Source organism: Chinchilla lanigera, unplaced genomic scaffold, assembly GCF_000276665.1.
Source record: "Chinchilla lanigera isolate Chin_1 unplaced genomic scaffold, ChiLan1.0 scaffold00030, whole genome shotgun sequence".
NCBI classification, from domain to species: domain Eukaryota; kingdom Metazoa; phylum Chordata; class Mammalia; order Rodentia; family Chinchillidae; genus Chinchilla; species Chinchilla lanigera.
In genome coordinates, this window is record NW_004955431.1 from 15,851,814 (window position 1) to 15,872,618 (window position 20,805).

Consider the following 20,805-nt stretch of genomic DNA (forward strand, 5'->3'; position numbering starts at 1 on the left):
CATGCTTAGTATACACAACACCCTGGGTTCTACCCCCAACACTGGAAAATAACAACAACAATGACCTGGAAATGATAAATTGGGTAGGAGTACAGTGGAAATGAGGTTGCCATGTGTTGAAGTTAGGGTGATGAGTAGGCGTAATTTCATCACACTGTCCTCTCTGTTTTTGTAGTCTTCAACTTTACAGAACAGAAAGTTTTTTAAAAAATGATAACATGGCTCTCCTCCTGTAAAAGTCTTACCTATCATTTCTCTTCTGATTCCTATCCCATCTTATCAGCTTAAGGATTGAACTCTTTGTTTTTACCTCTCCAAACATTAGAAATCCACCCCACTAGTCATCTCCAAAGCTTGTAAACATGTTGTACCATCTCCCATCCAAAGCTTTAAAAAAGAAAAAAGGAGGGAAGGAAGAAAGGAAAGAAGGATTGATTTCAGGAAAACCAACTTTAGTTCCACTCGTGGTCTTTCTTATCTCTCTTTCACCACCCATGTTTTTCTAATCTCCCACACAGCCATGGTGTCTCTTCTCAGATGGAGGCTTTCTAAATCTTCAGCATTCATTTACCTGCCCAACCACCACATTCTGGCTGCTGCAGGAACATGATATTCAGGCCACCTTTCACCTCCACATCCTCAGACCCGGTGATCACTCTCCTGCCTCTCAGCTGCATGGGTCCGGCTTCATATCACTGCTTCCCCGTGTTCTGGTCCTGTTCATTCGGCCTCTCCACCTACTGGCCCACGACTCCCTCTGGGCAGCTGCAGTCCAATTCCTCAAAGCTCCCTGCAGTCCAGATGTGGTACCTTCCTCCAGCCTCCCTCATTCTTCTAGGCTCCTCCCATGGGCAGCTCCTCTCTCTTTTCTGGCCTCCGGGATGGCCTTGACCGTCACTCTATCTGCTGAAGCCCCTCTGCCAGTCTTTATCATTGCACCTGCTTCACTTCCTCCGAGGCACGTTTTGCTGTGGCAATTGTGTTTCTATTGGTTTATTTCCCTCTAGACTCTGAGTGGCACAAGGAGAGGAGCCAAATCTGTTTTATTCACTCCCGCAAAAGCTGCAGTTCCTGCCTCACACAGGTACTTTAAAATGTTTTTGGTTGAATGAAAATTTTAAGTGCTACATTCATCAAATGTTAATGCAAATTAGTGCAGTTACAAATGGTAAAAAGCACTATAAAAAGGGACACCTTACTGACCTAGTTTGAGAGGTCTTCAAAGCTTCCATGTAGCAAACACATCTGAGTTGGATCTGAAGAGCAGGAGGGAGTTTGGGGGAGAAAGGGATGAGCATAAGGAGACGAGGTCAGCCAAGTCTGATAAGAAGCCTCAAGGATATTGAAAGCCAGAAATCACCTCCCAGGGGGACCAGAGGTTCACAGCATCCCCTGGGAGGGTGAGTCTGTGTGTGTTTCTGAGAAGTAAGGGACACAGGTAGAGAGCACAAGGTCAGTGCTACCCAGGCTACATCAGCCGTGTGGTGACCAACAGCCAAGGAAGCCAGGGCAAAGTTTGATGTCCTTGCTCCTTCTGAGCAGGAAGTGTGTGCAAGGCTCCCTCAGGCAGGCAGGGCAGAGCTGAGGCCTTGGTGCCAGGGCCCAGCTGAGCTGCGGGAGCCTTTCTCCAGGTGCTGGGGAGCTAAGCTGCCACCTCAGCCTCACAACTTCCTTCATGGACAAGCCGTGTGGACAGGAATGGAACCGTGAGCCCTGTCTGATTCCCTGTACTCAGAGGCCCCCTTGGCTCAGTTCTCCAGGTTTGGCCATAGGCAAACTACAAGCAATATCAGAGTTGCTTGTTTTTCCTTTTTTTTTTGTCTTCTTGAGACAGGGTTTCACTCTGCACTTCAGGCTGGCCTCAAACTCACTTTGTAGCCCAGGCTGGCCTCGAACTTGCAGTGATCTTCGTGCCTCAGCCTCCCGAGTGTGGGGATTAAAGGCATGTGCCACCACTCCCGGCAAGTTTGGCCTTAGGGTTGGTCAGAGTTCAAGCACAGCTTCCCAAAAGGCAGTTTTCAACACAGGAAGTATGAGAATTGTACAGCCAGCCAAGACCAAAAGAGGTGGAGAGATTGTAAGTGCTTCAACCTGTGCCAAAGAAACAAAGGACAAGGAGAAAATCTAAACACACATACACGGATGAAGAGCAGAAAGGTTTTTCCAATACATAACTGTCCTCTGACTCAGACCCAGTGACTGCTTCCAGGAGCCTGTCCAAGGAAGTAAGCAGAGGCAGGCAATGCCTAGGGGAGAAGCATGACTGATCTCATGCCACTTAAATGTGGAGAATTGGAAAAGCCGAGGGACCAAAATCAGAGCCAGGGATCAATAAATTACAGATGCCTAAATTAGTACACAGTGATTACAATTATGTTTACCATAAAATTTGTTTGGAAGATATGGCACAATGTTAAACAGAAAAAAATGAATGAATTACGGAGGGTTTAGATTCAAATATTTAGTTTCTAAATATATATGAAGTACAGCAGTGCCTTGGTTCACAAACTCAATTCTCTCCACCATTCTAGTTGCAAACTGAAGTGAACAAGAACCAAATCAAATTTCCCTCTGAGGTCAGCACTGACCCTGACCACTGAATTTGATTTCTTTCTTGTGCAACTTGGTTTGTGACCAGAATTATGGAGAGAATCAACCACATGAACCAAGGTACCACTGCACACAGACATAAAGAAAAAGATTGGATAGAATCACAACTCCAGTTATTTACGTTTAGTGAAAATTGTATTATTATAACTTGATTTTTATACTTTATTTTAATAAACACATAGTGAAATCATAAACAGCAAGCAGTTTGATTGTTCATGTAGTTTATTTATTGTAGTAAAATATATATAGCATATAATTTACCACTTGAACCAATTTCAAGTGTGCATTTCGGTGAGATTAAGCAGAGTCACAGTGTTGCACGGCCATCACCAAAGTCCATGCCCAGAACCTTTTCATCTTCCCAAAGTGAAACTCCATCCCCATTAGACATTAATTCCTCAGGTCCTGTTCCCCGTTCCCCTTAGCAATCAGTGTTTTACTTTCTGTTTATGAATTTGCCTGATCTCAATCTCTTGTATAAATAGCATCACACGGTATTTGTTCTTTTAGGTTTGGCTTATTTCACTTAGCACAATACCTCAATAAACACCTTAGTATAGTTCCTGTGTGTTGTTACATTGCAGTGCTAATCTACAGAGCTCTCTAATAAGATCCTTTGCGAGGGACTCAATGAACTCAAATATTTTGCTTGCTATGTGAGGGTACCTCTCATAGGCACCTTTTGGGATTGATGATAAAAGGCCATACTGGATATTGCTAGAGTTTGAATCCAAAATGAGCCTCAGGAGCCCGCATGTTAAAGGTTGAGTTCAACCTTGGTCTGAACAACCGTGTTTAAGGCTGAGACCAGCCATGTTGAAGGCTGAGTCCAGCTATGTTAAAAGCTGAGCCCTAACGTGGTGCTACTGGAAGGTGGTGGGAACAGAATGCAGAGCCTCTTCAGGGTTTTAGGCCATAGGGGAAATGCCCTTCACAAGCATGGTGGGAGCCTGGTCTCCTCCTACTTCTCCTCCTCCTCCTCCTTCTCTTCCTTCTCCTTCTCCTCCCTCTCCTTCTCCTCCTCCTTCTCCTTCTCCTTCTCCTTCTCCTTCTCCTTCTCCTCCTCCTCCTCCTCCTCCTCCTCCTCCTTGTCCTTCTCTTCCTTCTCCTTCTCCTTCTCCTTCTTCTCCTTCTCCTTCTTCTCTTTCTCCTCCTTCTCCTTCTCCTTCTCCTTCTCCTTCTCCTTCTCCTTCTCCTTCTCCTTCTCCTTCTCCTTCTCCTTCCCCTTCTCCTTCACATGTCAGCCATGAGATGAGCAGCTCTGCATCACCATATACTCTCCCCCGTGTGCTGCCTTGCTACAGGCCCAAAAGCAATAGGACCAACTGACCAGTTGGCCAACCTCTGAAATTTTGAAGCAAAATTATCCTTTATTCTTTATAAATTGGTTGTATTTGTTTTTATTTTTTTGTTTTTTGTTTTTTGTTTTTCTCCGGTACCGGGAACCGAACTCACGACCTTGCACTTGCGAGGCAGGCGCTTTGCCGCTGAGCTAAATCCCCAGCCCCAATTGATTGTATTTGTTAAAGCTGACCTAAGAGAGGCATGAGATGCCTACCAGCAGTATCAAGTGGAGGGAGATGGCCTATTTTTGTATTGTGTCTGGACGAAGGGTGAGTGAAGGTGATGCTGGGACTCATTTTGTTTGAATAAAGACTGAGAAGGTGCTTTATGAATATCTCTTAATTCTGCCTTATTTCAGAGTCTCAGTGAAGCTAAATAAGTTGCTTCCAGTTGCACAAGGGAGGCACAAGCCTCAACAATGTTTGAATTCCAGCCCAGCCTGCAATTGCTGAGTGACCTTGAGGAGATCACTGAAGACATCTAGACTCCAGTGTCTTCACCTGCAATAAGGGCAGGTTACATTTAAAGTGCTATGAAGAATGTCTGGCAACATATGTGCCCAGTGAGTGTTGCTATTATTTCAAATTATCATTGTTTAGTGCCAGAGTTCATACTAAAACCCAGCTTTCTTAACTCCAAAGCTGTTTTTACTAAACATGTTTTGCTTCCGCATGCTTCCTTTGAACTTTGACCCTTAACCATTTCTTCGTCTTCCTCATTATGTGGAGAACTCTGGACTTACAGAGAGAAAGAAAATGAGAGAAACCTGGACGATACAAGGGGAAGGAGAAAGTAATCAGAAAATGGGCAGCAATCAATGTTTTGTCATTCACAGATAAGCTGTGTGACCTTTTCTGTACACTGGGGAGGTAGATGTGCCAAGAAACATGTGCATTTTCTGTATCTTGTCTTGTAATATACGGCAATCCTCTTTCCGACAGATAAGTAGAAATGTCTTGGTTCTGACAAAGACTTTGATAAGTCTTGACATTTTACAAGCTATATTTAATGTAGAGGAAAACATAGGCCTATATTTCTAGAACTTTCTACACATGGTGATTTTCAAGATTAGTATTAATTTCCTCAAAATCTTGGTAGGTAACCTTTTGCACTGTATCCTCTTCTTCCTCTTACTTTAACAGTACCCATATGCTTGTAAAATTTCCCTTTCCAGTTTCTTCCCCCTCAGAAAGCTATCTCTCCTACTCCGCTCCTGGTCATCTGCTTTGCCTGGCTGAGGAGAGACACAGACTGCTTCTGCTCACGCAGTCTTGCAGCCAGAGACCCAACGTGCAGGGAGTGGTCCAATTAAAAAACTGGGCATGGAAAGAAAAACAAGTGTTAAAGAACAACTATGTTCTGCTAAGAAGGAAAAAAAAAAGAGTAACAGTGTGCAAATGTTTTATTTCAAGTTTTCTGGTGCTAATTAAGGAGTATTGGATGGCTGTTTTGAATGGGCATAATAACCACTTATTTTGAGTGGAATCTTCTGGAAGGATTGGTGTAAATAAAAAACAAAAGCCTCAGAGAAAAGACTTGTTATCTAGGCACAGCCCCAGGCCCCATATCTCCCAGTGTCTGCTGTCTTCTGGACTTGGTGCACTAGGCAAGCTGTGCCCTGGGAGGGCAACTGTGTGCAGCAGACACAGGCAGACGTGGGCACCAAGTGTGCAGCATTTCAAAAGTGCCATCTATTCTAAAGTGCTTGGAGATTCTGTTTACTTCTGAAAACATGTGTGCCAGCTTGGCCTCCTGCTCAGGGGGCAGAAAATAAATCAGGAGCTGGAGGAAAATGATGGCAGCCCCAATTTTCCAGTTATGTCTGTTTTTTTTCCTTCCGTTCTCCCTGACCCCCGCTCCTACACAACCTTCCTCACAGCACCATTAACATTACAATTTGGAAACATTTCTGCCTTTGCACCCTCTTGGCACTCCCATAGGGCTCAGCTGCTTGAGAATTCCGAGTGCATGGGCTGAGTATGGGGCTGCTCCCGGCCTTGGCTGATACCACCTGGCTCTGCCCGGGACTTTGAAAGATGCAATCCGGAAGAGGAAACAATATCTGTGTTGAGAGTAACTGCCCTTGGCCTGAATTCGTCAAACAGGATTTATTGGGAGAAGGGGAGAGAAAGGAGGAGGGAGACAAACACACAGAAAGTATATTCTGTAAACACAAGTCAAGGTATGGCTCTGCCCGGCAGGGAGATGACGGTCAAAATGAGAAATGCTGGGCATGCTTTCAAAGTCCAGCCTGACGGAAACTTCTACTTCAAGGCAGATTACAGAGTTTTATGCCTAACAAGTGTGCCAGACACCATCGTGGGGGTCTCAATTAATCCTCCCAAAAGGACCTGGCAGGCCATCTATTTCTGGTGCCCTGAGAAAACTGAGACTTGGAGAGCTCAATGTGCCCACCAAGGTCGAAGCTCCCAAGACTCGGGTTTTGGCCACATGCCCAGTGCTTACCCGCACTCCACAGGAAAAAGAGAAAAATCATCACTTGAAAAAAATTACCTGACATTTTAATTAGCCAGGGTGGCATAGATGTTCCGGCTGGGGGAAAGTGGGTGGGAACTCTGTGTAATCTTTCCCACTCCTATGTAAACCTAAAGCTACTCCAACATAAAAAGTTCATTTTCTAGAAATTGGCCACCATCTGGCTGCTTGAATATTTCCAATGCAGATAACTCGTGTCATCCTATTTTGTCCAGCCCTAAATTGGTGGCGAGTAGGTCAGAGTCCGCCTGTCCAGAGTAAGCATTTGCCTAACACTGCCAAGGACACAGAAACACTCAAGAAAGGAAAGACAGAGGCCATGAAGTGAAGGGGCCTTGCTTAGATTAGAGAGTCAAGAATGGCTTCTCAGTAAAAAGAATATGTATGAATTTTAACTCATTGATTTATGAGCATGCTAACAAAGTAGGAAAATTATAGTTACCTGTTGAAACTATTTTCAGTTGGGGTGTGTCTTTTAGTTTATTGTGTCTTTCCCATAAAAATATTGAACATAAAATTACAGTGAGCATTCTGCCTCAATGTCTAAAAGGAGAAAGAGCCTCTATTGGGTGTGTGAAGTGATTTAGAGGAAATAGAACATGCTTTGGAGTCAGCAAAGATCTGAGTTCAAGCTCCAGCAAATTAGATTTCTAGATGCATGATGAAGTAGCTCAAGATCTCCAATTTGTGATTCTTCAAGTGTAAAATGGGCATGTAGAAAAACTGCGTCCATTAAAATATATAAATACGTGGCATTTACTCACGTGTTATACGTGCTCAGGAAATAAATGTAAGAATGAATGATGAAATAGGATTAACATTGAAATTGTTGCCTAATTTAACAAAAAAAAAAAAATCAAGCTTTGAAGATGAGGAAGAGCTGTTAATCTATTGGTTAAAGAAATCCCATGAATAAGTATATCAAGTTCTCCTCAGGCAGTGATTTCAATGAGTGTATGGGGTACAGGTGACCAAGCAAGGGGTGCAGGCATTGGGTACCAAACAGATCCTGATGTAGCTCATCTCTCCCTCGGATGTTCACTGTGAGTAGAGCCAGATGTGACACATTCACTTACAGCTGGCAGCATCTCCCTGGGGCTCCAGGCAGAAGAGCGTGGGAGCCCAGAGGCACAGGCTGGAGTATTTCTACTTGCAGGTCAGCATTGTGACTATGATTTGTCACCCGGCTTCAGAAATCTTTGCCCTGGGTTTTTAAGCAGGGTAACAGAGAGCTGTACCAGGAGGGGGGCCCATGACCAGGTACAGCTGCACCCCAGTTACACCAGAGGAGTGGGCACCCTGCTCAAAGCATCATTTCCCTCCTCTGCATGTGGCCATCACACAAAATCTTCTCTTCTTTTTTTTTTAAATTTTTTTTGGCATCAGGAATTGAACTCAGGACCTTGCACTTGCTAGGTAGGTGCTTGTGCCACTGAGCTATATCCCTGGCCCAAAATCTTCTCTTCTTGCTGAGCTAAATCTCCTTCTTTTATCAGCTATCACTACAAGCAACTGTTGTCATTACTGTCTCATAAAATTAGCTGACCATCAAGGAAAGCAAAGGTAGACTCAGAGTCTGAAATCATTAGCCAGGATCTGGCTCCCCACATGTCTGTGACCTAGAAGAGGGCCTGTCTACACTCAGATGTCTTTCTCTCACTCACCCAGACCTTGGCAGAAAATAAATGCTGCCACAGAGAAGCAGCTCATGCCTGCAGCATCTTTCTCTTCCACAGTGTGTGCAAGTATGAGGAGCATGGCATGAGTTGGGTCACTGGCTCTTGAAATCTGTCTGAACTTAACTCAGCTCGTTACAAATACGGATCCCTGGGCCTCATCTTAAATGTGCCTAATGACAGGGTATGGGGGTGGTGCGGGGGGAGCCCAGGAATCTGAATTTTTGGGAACTTCCCTGGTGATTCTGATCATCAGCCAGGATTTGGCATTACTCACCCACCAGGTTATTTGGTCTGGATCATTCTAGTCCCAGGAATCCACAGACGCCAGTCACATCTATGTATGAAGCTTAGAAACCATTTATTAACATCCTGGGGAAGTCCTAGAGGTGCTCTTGCCTCCCCATGCACAATTTTTGCCCAGAGATGAAGGCATCAAAATTTTCTCTTCCTTACAAATCTCTTGGCATCAGAGGACGTTGAATATACCTTGACCATTCTGTCTACTCATAAGATGGAACTGATAACTCTGGATACCTACCCCAAACCTGCTGAGTCAAAATCCCCATTACATCATGATCCCCAGGCCACTCATGAACCTGCTTGAGTTTTAGAAGGACCTGGCTTAGGTCCCTGGTTCTCAAGAGCCAAGAGGTAGCTCAGCGGTAGTTATGCCTACTATAAGAGAAGTCCTTGCTTCAATCCCCACCACTCCGAAAACAAAACAAACCATAGATCACTGGTTTTCAACTGGGTTGCAGATTGGAACCATCTGGTGTGTTTTAAGTGGACAACTGATGTGTGAACCCCAGTCGCTAGGATGTGGGGATTGTGTTAAACTCCTTAGGTGAATTTAACGAACGGCAAAGTAACAACTGGATAAATGGATTAAGTTAAAAAGCCAAAGAAAGCCTTGGTGTGGGGTAGCGTGAAGGGAGCTGTATGGAGGAGTTCTGTACTGCTTTAGTTTCCTTCCTTCATTAAACTGACATCAAATCAGAAGAGCTAGTTACTTCTTCCACAGGGAGGACCCCGAGACTCTGAGTAAAATGGGAGGAAACAGCAGGAAAGGGGTATGACTGTCTCAACAGAGTGGCACAATTTCAGGTTTCTTCTGGCACATACTCCGAGAGACAGTGCTTTCTGGGGTAGGCTAGTTTCTTATCTGTCTTGTGGCAAATCACCCTCAAGTTCTAGACACCTGAGTACACACCCGTGCCACGCATACCTCTCTGTCCCTCTAATGGAAGACTGTTTCCTATGCTCCAGCTAAGTATATTCTCTTTCCATCAAGAACTGAATTTACATTGTGTATGTACTGGGGTAAGATAACACTTCATTTGAGAAAATTAACAAAAGGCACTAGGTAATACTTTGACTCGGTGAATCGCAATAAGATTCCCAGGGCACCAAAACTCACACAAAATCCCTTGCTCAGCCCCTGAAGCCGGGCTGGAGGGCATCCAGCAGGTGCTGAGCTCAGCCCCAATGGATCCTCCCCAAGAGGCTCCACAGAGGCCCCGAGAGCTTGACAGGAAGGCTCGAGTTTGACTTTGGTTTGGACACAAGGGCTGGGACCCAGTTTTCTCAACTATATTCTTCCAACCTCACTCTAGGGAACTCACAGACTGCTTGTGGGTGAAGATGAGCAAGAGAAATCGTGGAGGCAGCCTGCAGGGCTTCCCTGCGTCGGCTCTCGGCCAGGCAGCAGGCACACAGGAAGCGCTTGGCCTGGCTTTGCCAGGGGCAGGGGCAGCCTAAGGTGTGGAGACCCACAGCTACGCCCTCCCTGCACACTGACCAAGCCTGAGTCAGTGTCAGGGCTCAGAAAGGCTTCACCAATAAAAGTAGCTGGAGGAAAGTGACAGCTTCAGCTCCTCCTGCTGTGTGCAGTGTGGGTGATCACCTTTCCACGCCAGTCCCGGGAGGCTCTTCAAAGACCCTTCTGGAACGCCAAACCCAAAACGAAGGCTCATCACCCTTCCCAGAGCTGGCGGTGTGGACCGAAGCTGGGGGAGCACAGTACTTGGAAACCATTTCAGCTCCTTCTGTTTGCCTGAGCAGCTCCTTTTCAGAGGAACCAGGCTGGACTGAGAGTTGGATCTCCTTCTGCAGAGGGCGTGATAGAGGGGAGGTGTTGGGAGGACACGGAGCAGCGAATTCTGCGGCCTGGTGGTGAAATCTAGTGGCCCCCACGGCTGGGTTCCACTGATGTGTGAGAGTGGTGTTAACTGTGAGAAGTGAGATGCAGAGCTAGCTGATGGCTGGGTCCCTGCTCCCGGGGGTCCCCTGAACCCTCAGGGTGGCCCTGGGAATGGTGCTCAGCCTCTGGCTCCTGGAGAGGAGAAGGAGTCCTCTGTAGCCTCCAGGAATGCTGGTGCGGTGACTCTTGGAATTTTCAGCCCAGGAAAACAAAAAAGAATGAAATTCTGGGGAAGAGTGTAAGACAAGAAAGAGTATTTTGAGTGACTCTAAGGAAGTCATGTTGTGAAATTTCAGACAAAAGTAGGAAAAAAATCCAAGTAGCCTGAAAAGGTTGGCAGAAACAAATAGAGAAGAGGTTTGGAATCTTCCACAGGAAGCCAAACGAGCTGCTCCAAGTGTAGGCCAGCTGGAGCACAGGCTGGGCTTATCGGAGCCTGCCGCCCAGAAGGACAAAGGAAAACATGTTGGGCTGCAGACACCAAGGGCACTGAAAGGGCCAGGGGAGAGAAAGAAAGGAGAACGCAGAGACAGGCTCTGAAGATAATTCTGCTCTTCATTCATTTTCCCTGTGTGCCGGCCATGTTCAAGGCACTTTGCTCGCTCCCAGGACGATCAGACGTTCCATTCTGACAGCTGAGGGGCCCTTCGGGTTTTAGTAACAGAGGCCCACTATTACGAACATCAGCCGTGGACCAGATACTGTGCTTCACCGGGCAGCTGTCGTTACCTACTCCAATCCCCACCCCCAAAGCGTGGACCTGCTCTGACAGTGAAGCCAGATCAGGACTCAAATTCCGCCTTGGAGACTTGTTAGCATGTGACCTTGGGTGATTTACTTAACCTCTGTGTGTATTCATCTACAAAATAGGAATCACATTTGTTTTTACCTTATAAAATTGTTGGGAAGACTAAATTGTTCTCTCTCTCTCTCTCTCTCTCTCTCTCTCTCTCTCTCTCTCTCTATATATATATATATATATATATATATATATATCACCTAGAAAAGTGACTGACATACAGTAAGCACCAGATAAATGAGGCTATTGTGATCATCATCCCCTTTTTACTAAGGCAACAAAGGCCTCCAGACCTGAGCTTGGAGACTGGGGAGCTGAGCTCAGTCAGGGCTCTCCGTCTTAAGCATCACTCGCTGCCCTCTGGGCAGGCTTATCCCAAGACTTTTGTGGCTTCTCTTCCGGGAGGTAATACTGGAAGCCCTCCTACAGGCAGACCTTGCCCATGACCTGCTGCCTACAGCAGACAATTTACCCGGATGGGGCTAAGCATTACGGGCTGCAGACATACGACACCCTCACCATGACCACTGGCAGAGATAACTGGCCTGGTGGCCAAGCTCGGGCAGTCTGTGCTTTGCATCTACAGGCCACACAAAGCAGCTTGGATATCCAGAACCCAGGGGTTGGTGCCACCTTTCCGTAAACATCTTTCCATACTCCTGGAAAGAGGTCTTTACGTTGCCCACAGGTCTCACAAGTGGTATTTGTAGACATGATCAAAAGCACTGACACGGAATCCCACCTGTGGAAATCCTGACTTGGCTGGTGTGCAGTACAGCCTGGGTATCGTGCGGCAAAGTCTGAGAAGCACACACTGCAGTGCTCCTCTCTCAGCAGCTGTGATCGTGCACCAGGATCCCTCCTTCCTAACCCCTATGGTTGGCTAGCTCACAGACTAGATGAGAGATTCCCTCGTCTCCTTGCAGCAAGCTGTGGTTGGTGATTTATTTCCCTGAGTGTGCTGATGCTCCTGTTGTGGATCTTGCCTGTCCTCCCCTTCAACAGGCTGGAAAAGTGACACCAGATAGCAGATCTACTTCAGTCCTGGGGACCAGAGCCTCCTCTGGATGGCAGTGCCTGCACCCCAGGACCCTCTGAGGAGTATAGTCACCTGTCGGTCCCAGGTTGCCCACTTGCTTTTGGCTATTCAGTGACAGGAAAATGAAGTTTCATCTGCTGATGCCTCTGTGATTTCAGTGTTCATTGAAGCAGCTAAGTCTGCACCCTAAAGACTGCCCAGTGAATTGACTTTAGGAAGGGCAAATGTCACAGTCATTCGAGGAACTTTTACAGAGATGCCCAGGACCTAACAGATGCCTAACAAGTCCAAATCTCTGGAAAATGGGACATGGGTATTTTAAAGCTCACAGAGACATCTCAGGCCCATGGTAAGAACTCACGAAGGTAAATAGCCAACACAGTTGTCTCCACCAGTAAGACACCCAGGACTCAGGCCCCTGCAAGAACCTGCAGTTGACTGGGAAATGCTGAGCCCCCCGGGGGGCCGGGGGAGGTATATCTTTGCCTTTGCAGGGTACCTGGGGCCCAGCCATCCTATCCTATTGTTTGACACCCAGCCAGCCCCTCTTGCCTACAGGGATGGTGACTTTCCATCTTCTACTCTCTCCAGCTGAACTATGAGCAATATGAGCGCATTACCCATGTCTTGCTCTGTTTTGCATGGCACCTAGAGGGGTTCTGGGCCTGCCAAGGAGCTCAGTGTGCATTCTGGCTAGCCAGCAGGTGGAGGGGCACAAGGATACAGAGGGGACAAGCAGGAAGCCCCTGTGTCTTCACTTTTCCAGCTGCAGGACATAGCTGACAGAGTGAGCTGTTCCCAAAGGGCTGATATTTTAAATCAAAAAAGGGGACTAGCAAAATGCATATTTACAAATGTCCTTCTTTTAGTGTGAAAGGTTGCCATGGAGACCACAAGAGTGACATCAATTCCTGGCTTAAGAGCGTGTCAGGCTCCTTGTATGAAGCCAGGCTGGCTGCGGAGCTGGAGCTGCTGCAGCTGCTGGTGCTGGGTGGCGCCTGTGGGTGCCGAGGGACAGAGAGGGGATTAGTTCCTCTAGGATGGAAACTCTCACACACTGAGGATGCTACGTCCTGTTCCAAAATGGATAATGAGGCAAGGCAAGCAGCATCTGTCTCCCTGAGATCAAATCCTCTTTATTCAAAGCCTTTGCATATGTGAGCCACTCCAATCCCAGTCTGGTGTTGGCTGGCAGGATGTAGCGTTCAGACTCCACAGACTCAGTTCATCCTGCAGATTCCAGACAGGCAGGAGGAGCTCCCAGGGCCTTTGTCCAGTGCCCACGTCTGCTTATAAAAACAAGCTAATTAGCAGGACCATTAGCATTGCCGCAGCCTTACAGGAGGTATCCATAATGCTAATAATTAATTGCACATCTATGGCATGGAACCCTTTCATAAACCGTGATGACCTACACCAAACTCCACCTGACCTGAATTTTCTGGAACTCAGATGCTAAAAATAGGAACAACAGTAAAAATAAATATTACAGAGATGTAGAAGGGGCTAAGGCATACTTTAGAATCCATGAGGACATTTCCTGAGCTCTGAAAACCAGAGTATCTGCTTTGGGGGTTGATGGCATAGTTACGAACAAGCTTGTCTGAGGATGTGGACATGGCCATCACGTTATGCTGTGTCATTTCATTGGGTGTAATGCAAGTTTTGCCAAAGTAAAGATTGCATTTCCTCCTTCCCCCAGTGTCTGGCACTTGAGCCCAGGTACTTGCACATGCTAGGCACGTTCTACCACTGAACAACATCCCCAGGACCTGGGAGTGTGGCTACACCATGATCTTTTCCTTTTCCTGTAAGGGAGTTTTTCATACCGGAAACTGGTCAATATACTTGGTAGCATATTGTTTAGACTGTGGGTCAGTTTCTTTCTTCTGAGTCTGTGACATGATGTTTCAGTGTCTCTGAGGACTTGGCATCTCTCTGTATGTCCCCAAACATCCCTCTGCTCTCAGAGTGCATACCGATTTCAGGACACCCATGGTGGGTCTACAGCAAAATACAGAGACTATGCCCTCGGGGTCTACGAATTCCTATGTCTTGAAGTGCTATACAAAATCCCTTCTGCTTTCTTTCTAAAGCAGAAATTAAAGTAGCTTGTGAAGTGTGCGGGTTGAGAACAAGCAGAAAGTACTGAATTGATCCAAAGACACAGACTGGAAATGCCTGGAAAGATGACTTAACTCTAATCACTTCATTTACCCTCTCACCACCACTTACCACATGGATGTTCTAATCTGGGCTGAGTGGTTTGTAACACAAAACCCCAGGCTGTAGCTAAGGAAGCCCCTAAAGTGTTTTTAAATGTACTTGTCCATAGTAGAAGAGCATTGCAGGGCGGTTGAGGACCTTCTCAGTAAAGGAAGACAACAAAATAAGAGGATGCCCACAGGGAGCTTTACTGTACAGACAGCTCGACAGCTGCTGCTGAATTCTTCACCAAACTCAGAGTAGAACAAAGCAAGTTCCAATGGCATAAGGCAAAGCTAACAGCGGGAAGCTGCTCACGCAGAGCAGAACTGTGATGCTGGAAATGGGCCACTTGGAAACACTTTTGAGCGGCAGCCCAAGGCCATCAGTACTCAGTGGTCAGCCCCACGATACTCACCCAGTGCAGAGGTTTTGCGTCGTGACACCTAATCTCCCATTTTCTAGAAGGTAATCAGGACCCTAAATGAACCAATGATTCATTTTGCAAGATGGCAGCCATTTTTGTCACTCCTTACCAAAAGATTCCTTAGCACTCTTTGCCCATCCCAGATCTCTCCCAGAGTGTGCTGTTCATAGGCCTGATGGATACAAGTCCAGTTTTGGCTACTGTCTTGCAGAAGTGGGTGCCTGGAGGGAATGGGCCGCATAGGGTAGACTACGCATTAGAGCTCTGGCACTTCCCAGGCGTGAAATCAGACCAAAGCTCCACCACCTGCCACCCCAATGACCTCTCTAAATTTCAGGTTTTCATTTCTAAAATTGAAGTAGCAATGGTTCCTACCCCAAAAGATTCCAGTGAAAGTTAAGATACTGCATAGATGGTGATTAGCTCAGCTCCTTGACCATACTAATGCCATAGTTGCTTATAATACCAATTTGAGGGTTCTGGAGCAGAGAGTTTGATTAAACAAAATTTGTCATTCATGATACATTATCATCATTATACCTTTCTGTCCGCCTCTCCTTAGTCCCCTACAGAGCTGCTATTTTATCTACCATATGTATTCATCCTTTTATTTTGTTTCCTATGGTTGTTAATTTATTACATAAATATTTACCTAACATATATAGCCTAGTGTGCTGAGGTTGTAGCTCAGTGTTAGAGTGCATGCTTAGCCTATGTGAAGTTCTGGGTTCAATCCCCAGCACCACAGTGTGTGTGTGTGTGTGTGTGTGTGTGTGTGTGTGTGTGTGTGTGTGTATTGCCTAGTCTTATGTTGTTTTGACCCATATAATTTTTATAAAAATATTATCATTGTCTATGTAGTTTAACTTTCTGATATTTGCTTTTTTCACTTAATGAAACCAATCAGTGTTACACCAGTGCTACCAACATTCATCTGTGCTGATGAATTAAACTGTAATCATCCATTTTTTAGTATTGTATAATGTTCTGCATGTATATATAGTGTGCATGTGTGCGTGTGTGTGTGTATGTGTGTGTGCTCATGTATGCATTCCCTTCTTAGGCATTTGAGGTATTTTTATTTGCTTATTTGTTTTGTTCTTTGTAAAGAACTTTATAGAGACATAGTTCACATACCATACAAATGTGCCTTTTCATACTTTTTTTGTTTGTTTTCTTGAGACAGGGTCTCACTATGCAGTTCAGGCTGGACTTGAACTCATTTTGTACCCCAGGCTGGTCTTGAACTTGCAACAATCCTCCTGCCTCAGCCTCCCGAGTGCTGGGACTACAGGCATGTGCCACCACACCCAGCTGCTTTTCATCCTTAAAGTGTACAAATCAGTGGTTTTAAGTGTATTGACAGACTGGTATAACCAGCACAAAAGTTGATTTTAGAGTATTTGCATTACCCTAAGAAGAAATCTTATACATCTATAACAGGTACTCTCTACTTCTAACCAGTCCCTTTAGCCCCTGGTAATCACTTATTCACTTTTTTCTATAGATCCTTCTGTTCTGGACATTTCATACAAACGGAATCATGTGCAATCTTTTGTGACTGTCTTTTTTCCCTCAACATAATGTTCATAAGGTCTGTTCACAAAGCAGGGTGTATCAGTACTTCACTTTATTGCCAAATCATTTACCACATTTTATTTATCTACTCATTAATTTATGGACACTTGGGTTGTTTGTTTATAGCATTTTGCTCTTACTAACAGTGTTGTCATGAACATTATTTCCTGGGCACATGTGCAAGAGTTTCTCTGGGGTATATTCTTGCAACAGTTGAAATGAAGAGAAGCAAATGTTCAACTCTACAAGATAATGCCAAATCGTTTCCCAAACTGTTTTATAATTTCCACTCTCACCAGCAAAAGAAAAGATACCATGACCCACATCCTTACTAATTTTTGGCACGGTCAGAATTCCTAGTTTTTGTGAAGGTTGTTTACATTATCTTTTCTTTAGCATTGATACAATTGCTCTGCATTTAACTCTGTCTGCTGATGAGATTCTAACGGGGACCCAAACAGAAAAGAGTGCTTGACCGATGTTTCCTTCCATAATCAGCTGCTTTTCTTCATAATGGCCCTACATTTTGCTTTCTGACCCAGAATTCAGATGTTAGTGTTTATACACAATTCCTTCCTTCCCAGATGGGCTCTGTGTTCTGTCTCCTGGCTGATTCTGGAGTCTTGTTCCTCCCCTTCCCTAGCAGAGAGGAGACAGGACTGGCCTGTACCCCCTCAACACATGCATGCATGCGCAAACACACAAATACTTTCATACCCTAGGCATCCTGCCACATCCAGATGGGAGGACGATAGCAGAGGAAGCTGATTTGATGGCTCGTAACCCCGTGAGAAGATTCCAATCTTCATTTGAATAGCTCATCCTGTGAACACCAGGCCATCAAATTCAAGTTACAGTGAGTGTGGTTTCAATCCTTGTGCATGTAATTCTTTCCAGAAGCTCATTTTATTTATTTACTGTTTCTCTTATTAATTAAATTTCAAAAGCGTTTTCCCTCCGGAGAGCTCAACAAATAACTTCCATAATAAACACTTCCTAAAAAGACAAACTCTGAAACTGAGCAGAGACAGCAGAAGCAGAAGAAAAAGCACAAGGAACTAGAAGAGCGGGGTGGGGGAGTTGGCTCTTAGAATGATGATGGAAAGGAGATATTTGCTGTCCAGATAGGTGTCCCTGGAGAAAGGGTGTGCTGCTCAGTGGGGTATGGGCAGCGGGACCACTCATTTAGATCCTTGTTGCGCTCAGCTTTAGGGAGGGGCTGTTATGGCTCATATATAGATGTCCTCCCAAAGCCTCATGCAAACATAGGTGGGGCTTTTTGGAGGTGGCTGGATCTAGGCTGTGTAATGCTGGGATCAAGGATGTGATTCTGGGGTTGATTCATGGTGCAAGGCTGATTAAGGGTATGAGTGCTCTCTGCCCTAAGGGTGGGTAGCATGAATAAGATATAAGGGACAGAAAGAGGGTCTGGTCTTGTCGCTTGCAGCCTTCTGCCTTGCTGATTTCTCCTCTGTGATGCCCCTCTGCCATGCCACCTGCCTCAGAGCCAGCCAACTATGGACTGAAACCTCTACAAACTGTGAGCTAAATAAACCTTTCCTCTAACTTTGGGTATCAGGTATTTTGTCTCAGCAATAAGAAAAGTAACTAAGACAGGAGCCCAGTCTTGGGCACAACCAATGAGTGGATGAGGCATTGAATTAAAGCCCTGACCCTGACAACTGAGTCCTTTGGGTGGTCGCACTCCATGTGTCTGATCTCCCCATTAACGTTGGCTCTTCCTGCTCTGTCTCACAGGTGTTGAACTCCAGTTAACGTCTAGTGCCCAATCATTTCCATGTTTGTTTCTGGAGAACGGTATTAGTTAGGGTTCCCTAGAGGAATACAATCAATACAAAACATATTTATTATTACACAAGGAGCTCATTAGGTGGGCTTACAGGATCAGAAGTGGAGGAGTCCCAGTGGTGGTCTATGGAATCAGACACGGAGGAATCCAAATATCCACCTGCACATCTGGAGGACTGAAGGATCCAGTAGCAAAAGGTAAGAGACCTGGAAGCTCCCTGCACACTCATTGGTACGAGCCTGTGTAGGAAAACCAGAGTCGGAGTTAGAAGGCAGAAGGAACCAGAGACCAGTGTCCAAAATCAAAGGTGAAGACTGGAGCAAATGGGTTTCCTTCTTCTTTCCCTCTTGATTCTTTTCAGGCTACGAGTTTGTTGTTTGGTGCCATCTACATCTCGGGGGAGTCTTCTCACCTTAGTTTTTGGCCTACATGCCAATCACCCATTAATGCACCCAGGGCTCTACTAATCAACGAGGTGCTTCTTCCTCAAGTCAAGTTGACACATCACAAGTTATGATTACAAGAACCTATGTTTGTGAGGATGTATTAGTCCTTAGCCAATCTCAAGTGGCTTGACATAGAGCAGTCACTCTTACCCGTGAGAAATACGGTCTAAGACCCCTACTGGATGCCTGAAACCGCAGATAGTACTGAACCCTGTGTATACCATGTTTCTTCCTATATACTCAGACCTATGACAAAGTTTATCTTATAAATTAGACATAGTAAAATATTTAAAATAATAACTTATTGTAGATCTCAGCATCTCAGCATGTGAGTTTTCTTTCTTTATTAGGTCAAGAATATTTACCTTTCCAGTATATGGCTTCTCTTTGGCATATGCAAATTGCCAGAGTCAGTACTCTTATACTGTGGGAGAGTAGTAAAATAAATAAGCACTGAGATATCACCACAGCCAACCTGCTATGAGGCAGCTAGTCAGTGACAAGCAGGAAGATTGCTTACATAACGTGGATGTGCTGGACAGAGGATGATTTGTGTCCTGGGCCAGGTGGAATGGGACGGCACAAGGTTTTACTGAGTTATTCAGAGTGGGGTGTAATGCAGAACTTATGAATTGTTTATTTTTGGAATTTTCCAACTGATATTTTTGGACAATGATTGACCTCAGGTAACTGAAGCACTGACAGCAAAACCACGAGGAAGATAGTGCCACTGCATAGGATATTTGAATTTTCTTGAAAATGTAGACAGTACAGTAAAACCTTGGATTGAAAGCTTGTTCTGTGAGTGTTCTGCAAGACGAGCAAACATTTTTAGTAAATGTTAACTTGATAGATGAGTGATGGGTTGCAATAGGAGCAGTATGTGATATTGAACATCACAGTATCACAACTGAGCTGATAGTTCCCTCTCCCTCTCTGTCTCCCTCTCCCTCCCCCGCCACCTGTCTCTCTCTGTCTTCCACTGATGGTCTCCCAACAGCAACAGGTTATGGAGGAGATCTTATCTGCAGAGGAGAAAAAGGCAGAGGGATCCCTCATTTCAGATGAGATTAGGGAGATGCGTAAAATACAGGAAACAGTGCACAACGTTGGAGAAATCACCACACGAATATGGCTGTAGCAGTGTGAGTACTGCATCTGATTCACAACAATGTAACATCACATTTCCATGAACTCCTCCGAGTGAGACAAAAGCAAGTGTCACTGAATAGTTCCTTGTTAAAGCTGCATGAAAAGAAAAAATTTTATTGAGTCAACAGACAGCAGTGATTCTGTTAGTGATAGTGAAAGCTCTACACAGTAACCCTCCTTCCTTTTGTCTCTCTCTCTCGAGCCACTAAGGATTTTAAAGGTAAGCACAGGTTAATTTATTTATTTATCTTTATATTTTGTATTTTTTATTATTTTGTATTATATTACAGTATTGTACTAATTTTTTAAAATTTATTTTAAAACTAAAAGAAGGAAAACATATTAACAAGCAGACATCCATTTACAAAATAGCATAAGAACAATACAAGCAATACAAAGTTACAGACAAAGTGGTAGGAAGTTAACAATGGTTGTTGTATTACATATTGGTATCTTCAAAGTGATTTCTTAGGAAAACAAATAGAGACATGCAAGATTGATCAAATAAATAATCAGTAACTGTTCCTTTCAGTAAAGCGATAGAAGTCAGTAGTACAAATATGTTAGCTGTCCTGTATATACATACTTACATAATTTCCCCTTCTTTCTTTTCTCTGTTCCCTCACCCAGTTGCCCTTTATTTTTGAGCATTTTCCTTTCATTTCACAATGTCTGTCACACCTCCTAGTTTTTATTCACTCTTTCAGGTTCTTACACTAGTGAGGTTCAGGTTCTTACATGTTGCTTACACATGGAGGTCTGATTTATTTCACTTATGAGCATGGTCTCTCGTCATGACCATTGACCTGTAAACGCCTCAAGTTTATCTTTCTTTACAGCTGAGCAATATTCCACTATATAAAAGTACCACAATTTTTTAATCCAGTCCTCAGAGTATTGTAATAATTTTATGTGAATGTTTTTGGGTTGTGAAACAAAGCATCTGAGTTTTCCTTATTTCTTTTGGGAAATTTGCTTGGATATACAGCTGCTCCTGATTCCAAGCATATTTCTGAGGTG

At 44.8% G+C, this 20,805-nt stretch overlaps 1 long non-coding RNA gene across 1 annotated transcript; it reads left to right on the forward strand.

Moving 5' to 3' along the window:
* The first annotated feature begins 1,005 nt into the window (after positions 1-1,005).
* Positions 1,006-6,120, forward strand: LOC102024368. Its single transcript, XR_261481.1, has 3 exons — positions 1,006-1,084; positions 4,313-4,516; positions 5,895-6,120. It is a non-coding gene; the product is annotated as an uncharacterized LOC102024368 (long non-coding RNA).
* Positions 6,121-20,805: the final 14,685 nt, after the last annotated feature.